The sequence below is a fragment of the Cygnus olor genome, chromosome 17 (assembly GCF_009769625.2).
Source record: "Cygnus olor isolate bCygOlo1 chromosome 17, bCygOlo1.pri.v2, whole genome shotgun sequence".
Classification (NCBI taxonomy): domain Eukaryota; kingdom Metazoa; phylum Chordata; class Aves; order Anseriformes; family Anatidae; genus Cygnus; species Cygnus olor.
Genome location: NC_049185.1, coordinates 8925955 through 8933724, shown reverse-complemented (window position 1 = coordinate 8933724; position 7770 = coordinate 8925955).

The following is a 7770-nucleotide window of genomic DNA, read 5'->3' as shown; positions in this document are numbered from 1 at the left end:
TCTGTCTGTAAAATAGCACTTCATGCTATACGTTCAGGCATCTCCAGTAGGTGTTAGGAACTGTCTAAGAGGAATCCCCTGCCTGCCCTCTTACCCACCTGGGAGTCCATCTCTGCTCCTCGGAGCTGCATGTGGCCTGGAGGGTCAGCGGCTGCCTCCCTCCTCTCATCCTGATAAATCCTGTTTTAGCTCTGTAGGGGTAGACCCACAGACTCCCAAGTGCTCAGAAAAAAAAGCCAACCACTACAAAAAAAGCACACCAACAAACACCCAGTAAGAAATGCTTGGCCTTACCGACCAGCTGCTATTAGCATTAAGGTGGTTTCCTAGCACTGGGTTAGTGAAAGCTGCAGTGCAGCTATAACCACGTTTTCCACTGCCTAGTTCTGAAAAACAAATGAGCTCTTGTGTAATTTACAGCCCTGCTCAGACAAAGAGGGACTATAGGATATCAGTTCGACTGACACCAGCCTTTTCCAGCACTATCATAATCAATATTCATTAACTGAAGTCTATTGGACTTGGAGATTTACCGCTATTAATAAGCCAAGAGTCTATCTGAGTGTAGTTTATGAAGGAAATTTTAGGTCTATTAAGAAAAGGAATTGCTTTCCTGCAGTTTCTTAGCCCTGTCAAGGCCATGCTTGCATCGCTAAAAGGAGAGAGAACTGCAGCTCTTGATTAGAGTCAAAAGAGAGGAACAACAGAGGGAAACTTCAGAGCTGTTGAAAGGCAGCTGGCTTAGTGGATGGCCAGCTTCAGAGGTTACTGTCTCGCTTTCCTGTAATTTTCCAAGCCACCATCCTGCATCCACATGAGAGGAGCAAAACTTGAGCTGTTTGGGAACATCAGCTGCTCAGCAGTGAACCTGATGGCTCTGGCCCCTTTGCTTGGGTATCTGGAGCGCTATTGGTCAGGCACCAGCACACCGCAGGGAGCCAGGGAGCTCACTCGGTGTTTTATAGCTGGAGGGTATCTGCCAGAGATGAGCAGTGGTTCTTCACAGGCTTTAGTGCCAACCTGCCTGAGAAATAAACCCTGACAATCAGGATGCTCTTGTTGATGGTGCATGCACAGAGGACGCAAGTGTCAACTCCATCCTAACAGAGTTAAACCCTGCCGGCTCCCTGGCCTGCTGGTATCCCCATTGTGTTGATAAACGAACAGAGAAAACCTTATCAAAATGAACAGACTCAGTCCTGCTAATGTAGCTTCACTTGCACTGAAGATAATTAATGTTTTAATGATGTTACACATTATCCAGATTGTGGCTGGAGAGCTTATGTGAGGAGAAACATCAATCACAGCTAGTTGTATTTAACTTTTATCAAATATTTAGGTGGGTGGCAAGGTGCAGTCTTGTGCTGCTCTTGGGGAAAGAGTGTTGGGCTCCAAGATAGCAAGAGAATGAATCATCACCTGCCTTTTGCCTAAATCAATTTCCTGCAGATTGGGAGAGTGAGGATTTATGTTTTAGTTATCACGGCAGGAGACAGGAGATACCACATGCTGTGGTATTGGAAACAGAGGCTCGATGACAAAGAACAGCAGTTCCCAAGTGGAAGGCCTTCGGTCCCATCTGCTGGAGGTGGTGAAGAGACAGGTCTCTGCCTGTTATCGCAGGCACCTCCCCAAGCAGGGATGCAGACAGTAAATGAACCCCCCTGTGCCAGCCCTGGGGGCTGCAGGCAGGCAGCGGGGATGTCGGCAGCGACTGCTGCTGGTTCTGCAGCCTGTGCCATGGGGCTCTGCCATGGAGCCTTGCAGAGTGGCTCCAATTAGCTGTGTCTGGCTGGATCCGTGGGCCAGCGTGTGGTGATTTTTGTTTGATATGCGCCTGCAGGGTGTCTGACCACTCGACAACCTAATGTGCTCCATGGGATTGCTCCAAGCCTCGGTGAAGCCAACAGGAGCTGGAGCAGCTCTGCAGACAGACTCTGCTTGTCCCAGGGCCTGGCTTCCTGTGCTCCCTGCATCATGTGTGAAGTGATAGTGTGCAGCTTCCAGAAATACAGTTGTCTCCTGTGAAGCTTTTCCTTGTTAAGGTGATTCCTGAAGCATCCTGCCTGGCTAAAATGTTTCCTCTTGACCACATCTGACTGAAGGCTTAGTTTCTCAAAGATATTTAGTAAATGAACTGCTGTTATCTTTGAGGAACTGAGTATAAATATTGATGAGGCCTTTCATCCTCTTTCAGCTTACCCACAGATTTATGGCCTGAGTTTACATAAAACTTTTTATTTCATACTCATGAAATAAATGTAGTACTTTCATACAGCAGGGATCATTTTCCACAGCAAAAAAAAAATCCTTCCCATCCTCTGTGTCAAAGAGTAGGTGGCTGCAGCCCTGGGTCTTCCAGGGTGCTGCTGTCATTGGAAACATGCCCGGGGGCTGTGGTTCTGGTAGCCTGTTACTGGTGTCACCAGAGCAAGAGGTGTTGGGGAGGAGGGTGAGCTGATCCTCAGCGGTCAGCGTGGCTGCTCTGCAGCCTGCCGAGCTGGGAGCCATCCTGTGTGACTCTGCATGCAGCACCACAACCCCGGAGAGCAGTCAGAGGGGGTCTCTCCTGCCTGCCCTCCCCTGTGCTCATCCTTTTGTTTCACGGGGACTGCTGCCCTTGCTGTTCTGTACAGTCGCGGCAGCAGGCAACTGCTATTTGGTAGTTTTATCTGCTGCTGGTCTCTTATCTCCTTGTTACAAGACTGTGGAAAAATGTCTGCTTTAAAAAGCCAGCAGCATGCGCTATCATGGAGAAAAACAGATTAAAAATCTTCTGTTTGAAACTAAAAGACAGGGATCAGACAGAAAAGTGGTGGAGCGTCCTTGCAATATCAGCTTAGTGTCCTGTCATGGTGGTGCAGGGACCGGTGAGGTAATTTGGTCTGAGATAGCACTTCATGTTTGATGGGGCCAAGGGGAATTGGCTCTCTGGAAATTTGCTGGTATAGGATGCCCCTGCCAGGTTATTGTTCCTAGAGACACACTGACCCCAGTGTGGTGAGAAGGGATGGGAAACCAGTCGTAGGAAGGAACGTGGGACGCTGCTGGCTGGCAAGCTCTGCTCATCCGCATTGCAGACTGCTTTCCTGACTGGGACAGGCTTCGGCCTTTCAAGGGGTGGCAGCAATAGAGACAAGAGCCTTGCTGATGAGTCCCCAGAGTAGTCCTTCATGCAGTGACAGCCAAGGGGAAGAGGAGGGCGTAAAGGGAGGCCCTGGAACAGGCAGGGAGCAGTGCCAAAGAGAAAACAAGGGCTGGGTGGGACAGGGCCTGCTCCGGCCCAGAGCTGCAAGGGGCTCGGCCTTGGCCTGCTCCCCCAGGCCGCAGGCCCTGCGTGGCTACCGCGGAGGAACCGAAGCCTCCTTTCAGTGTCGGGGGGCGAAATACGGGGAGTGGGAGCTCATGGTGCAGGAGGTTTGTCCTGCCTGAGTGAGTACTTCAGCTCAGAGCAATGTGCAGAGGAGTTTGTAAAGTCAGGGTAGTGCCTGGTCTTCAGCCATAGGCTCAAAGGAGATGGTCTCATGGCCCTTTCTGGCTTTCAAACCAGTGAAGGGTGAGAGATCTCACGCGGATAAATAATGAGGAAAGGGAACATCCAATTAAACACTCATCCCAGACACCCAGTTGGAACTACGCCTTTATCACTCATACACTACATCATAAAGGCTCTCTTGATGGTTGTCTACCGAGTACAGCAAAACAGAGCAGATAGATGGATTCCGTGCTTCTTTTAGGTGTTTCTAACATTATTCATCACTGTTGTATCTAAATATGATCTCACTTTATTTTGTCACTGCTTTGAGTCCCATTATCAAAGTGAGATTAAAATAACTACATAATAAAATTGCAGATTAAGCTGAAACTATGGTAAATCTTTCAGAGCTGTAGAAAGGTAATAGCTGAGCTGCATGAACTTGGTATATCGCTGAATGACTGTGATAAAATGTGTTGATCCACATTATAGTTTTATGTCTGTTTTTGTATAATAACCATAACTACAGTTCAGCTGCTGTTTGGCAGTTAAAAAGATCTCTTTTGAATTTGTAACATGTTGCATGTCCTTTGTTTGGCTTTCATAATCCCTAAATAGTTAAAATAAAAAATAATAAAAAAAAAAAAAAGGAAGAAAAAGACAAAAAGGCTTTGACTTTCCCTGAAAACAGGGTCAGTTCCCTGGGACCATTAAGAAAATGGGAAGGACAGATCGCTTCTCCTCTGCCAGGAGCTCTTTGCTTTTCTTGAGGAAAAGCCACATCCAGCGTGGTGTCTCTGCTGGTCCTGGTTAAGGTTGCAGCTGTACGGTTGAGGGTTCTGGAGGGTCACTGGTGCCCCTGAACTTGGTGCACGGCTGTGGCTGCTGGTCCTGACCCCTAAGCCTGCTGACCTCCCCTCTGCCACACGCAGCTTTGTGGTGCATGTTTTGCAGCTGGGCAGCCGGCACTCGTCCCTTTGTGGCAGCTAATGGTCCTGTTAACCTCCTGGCCACCAGTTCTCAACTTCTGGCAATGAGGATGTGACCCTTGGCTTTTTGTTGAGGCATTGTTGCGGCTCTGGCGGCACTTGGGAGCTGTGGATTGTCTCAGCCCTGTTTGCTAATTGCCAGAGAAGCCTGCTGCATGTCTGATGGCAAACGCTGCTGTGGGAGGGAGGAAGCTGGGGAGCTGCCTTTGAAGTGATGCACTGTGAAACTGGTCGGCTGCAGGCACCTCATTGTGCTGCATGCATCTTGTGCTTTTCATGTCACTTCCTATGTTTCTGGTTCACGAAGAAGAGCAGAGTCAGGCCAGGGAAGGGGACACAGCGCTGGCAGCGTGCTGGGGAGCTGCCCGGTGCTCAGCCCAGCCCAGCTGTTTCACCTTAGGCTCAGCAGCTTGCAAGGAGCTGCAGAGGTGACAGCTGCAGCAGCAGCCAGGACTGCGGTTGCTCCTCAGGCACAGCAGCTGGGGCTGGTGCAGGAAGAGAAATGTCTCCTTGTCGTAACACGCTGAGCTCATGGTACGGCAGTCTTGTAATTCTGGGGATGAGAGAGCTCACAGAACAAGGCACCACTATTCTTGCCTTACAGAACTGATGGTGCTTTTGTATTCATCTGATTCACTATTTATTCTTTCAGTTCAGATCAGTGATCCAGTGCTTGGCTCTACTTAGCGTATTGATTTGTCCAGAATCCCATCTGCCACTTTGCTGCAAGATATTGTAAAACTGTTGTGAAGCCTTAAAACATTTCCGAAGTGGTATCAGAGCCTTGTGCTGTACTTGCTGATGAGGATCTCAGGGAGCACCTTTGAAAGGCCGGGGGGAGAAGACTACCAGAGCAGGCTTTTAGAGGGAAAATTAGAAATGATTTAGGAATTGAAACACTGGAAGATGTGAAAATTTGCTTTTGTGTGTTTGCCTCTGAGTGCTAACACTGAGCAGGTAGGATCAGGCTTAACTATGGGGTCTTAACCTGTGGTAAGATGGTACACAATTTTAAAGTCAAAAAGATGCAATACGAGTCAGCTCTGTGCATGCATGAGACCTTTGATGCTGTCCTGTGCCCTGGCCATGTTGTACAGCAGCTGTACAGGCAGGGGATAATGGGAACAGCCCTGCTGTGTGTCTCTTAAGACCCAGCATGGAAAATGGAGGTTGCCAAAAAGAGAAAGAGACTTTTACAGGCTCTGAGCAGGGATTGACAGGAAGGAAGATCAGAGGGAGACAGCAGCGCTGGCTCTCAGAGGAGTTCCACCCACGCAGGAATGGGAATGTGCCATAAGAAAAGGGTCTGCCGGCACTCCAGAGACAGAGCTTTAAATTCCTTGACCAATGTTTTTATTTGAATTAACCGAGCAAAGTTTCTTTGCTCTTCTCTGAGCTGCTGCATGGTGCTGACCCTGATTTCCTGGGCTGGACACAATGTGCGTTTGGACTGCCAAAAAGCCCATTCATCTGTGACTGATGGACAGACAGAGCTGTCTGTCCTCCATCTCGTGGGACAAGGCACAGCAGCCAAATGCTTCCTCCAGCTCCTGTCAGAGCTCTCCAAGCACCCCTATATGCTCTGGGCCCAGCACTGAGCTCCAACCCTTCCCAATGGCTGGGTTTCCAGAGGGAGATTTAGAGTTTTGAACATTCAAGAAATGGCCTCTGTAGGTTTGGATTGCTTACAGAGTATAAATGATGCCTGAATGTTAATGCACATTTCAATATGAATGTTATGGAGAGGATGATAAGTTTACTAAGTGAAGCAATGCTGCACCAAAGATGAATTCAGCCTGGGGTGTTTTCTGGCAAATGCGCTATCACCAATCTCTGCTTATTCCCCTGAAACACTCAAGTTTCTGTTGACGCGTGAGCTGTGGGAGCCCCAGAAGAGAGGCAGGGAACAGGGAATAACAAAGGTATGTCTGTGCATTGGAAAGGTAAATTGATCCCTCAGAAAAAGAAAATTAGCCCGAGGGTTAGCAAGCCATCAGTACATACAACAGCAAACCGGAGCTGAAGAGCATCCCAGGAAGATGAGAAGATGAGAAGATCAAGCCTGGAAGGCTGCTGTCAGGGAAACCAGCAGGACTGAAGTCTCCAATGGTCTGGGACTAATTCAGCCTCTGCCTGTAACAGGTGAGAGCTGTAGTGGATACACTGGCTTGGAAGGGAAGGTTGATTTGCCTGGCAGAATGTGCATTTTAATTGCTCATTTTCTTGCCTTTTTATTTTTTTCCATGTGATTTGATTGTGAATTATGTTTCCTGCATTTGTAATTAGAATGTATAGCAGATGGTGGAGGCTTTGTCTGAACTGATGTAGCCATTAAAATAACTCATGCTCCCCACTGAGAGTTCACTAGGAAAGGGTGTGTTCTGCCGTGAAAATATCCTGGAAGATGCTCTAACAGAGACCCACTTTTTCAATAGTCAGATTTTTATGTTGTGGAAATCAGCATAGCTCCACTGAACTCAGCATCCAGGCTGTTGTACACCACCTGGAAATCTGTTCTTTGTGGCAAAACCATTTTGTCCATGTGTAGGTGACAGCTTCTCACATCCCTGTGAGATGCCCGCCTCTGTGTTGCCCCCCTATCCTGCTCTGAGAAGGCCCTATTACAAAGCTCAGCTTTGAGAGCGAAACCTTGCAAAGCTGCAAGAGTTCAGTGAAGGGTGAAATCACTTTCCCTCTCTCTGCATCAACCAGACATTTCCTTCCATTGGCTTCCACCTTGGTGAGTGATGTGCAGTAAAAATGTTGTACTAGAGCCTCAAAACAGTGGTGAATCCTGATCATATTTTTGAAGAAGAGAGGAAAATCCCCAGCAATTTGCTTAAATATGTTTTAGACTTTCACGCTTGTGTTCTTTTGCAGGGAACACTGCTGTTCCTGCTGGCTGCAACCAGGTGAGCTGGCCATGGGGCCTGTGCTTCTCTTTCCTGCAGCACTGGGGTCACTCACTTGAACACCCCAGCTGCTGCTTGTGAACAATCACCTTTTCATTCTTTAATACAGTGACACTGTGAGCTCTTCCATTTGTAAACTCTATCTAAAAAGAATTAAAGAAATATATTTGCAAACACACATGTATATCATTTAAGACAACAAATAACTAGGAAAGATGAGACAGCAGTAATTCACTCTCATTTTTCCCCTGATGTTTTTGAATGCCTCAACTTTTCCTCTTATGGTTTATGATGTTATCATGCTCCTGTCTAAACTACTACCTTAAAATACATTCTGTGGGGTTATTTTCTCCATAAAACACTGACAATAATAATTTCCCCTGTAAAACCTTCA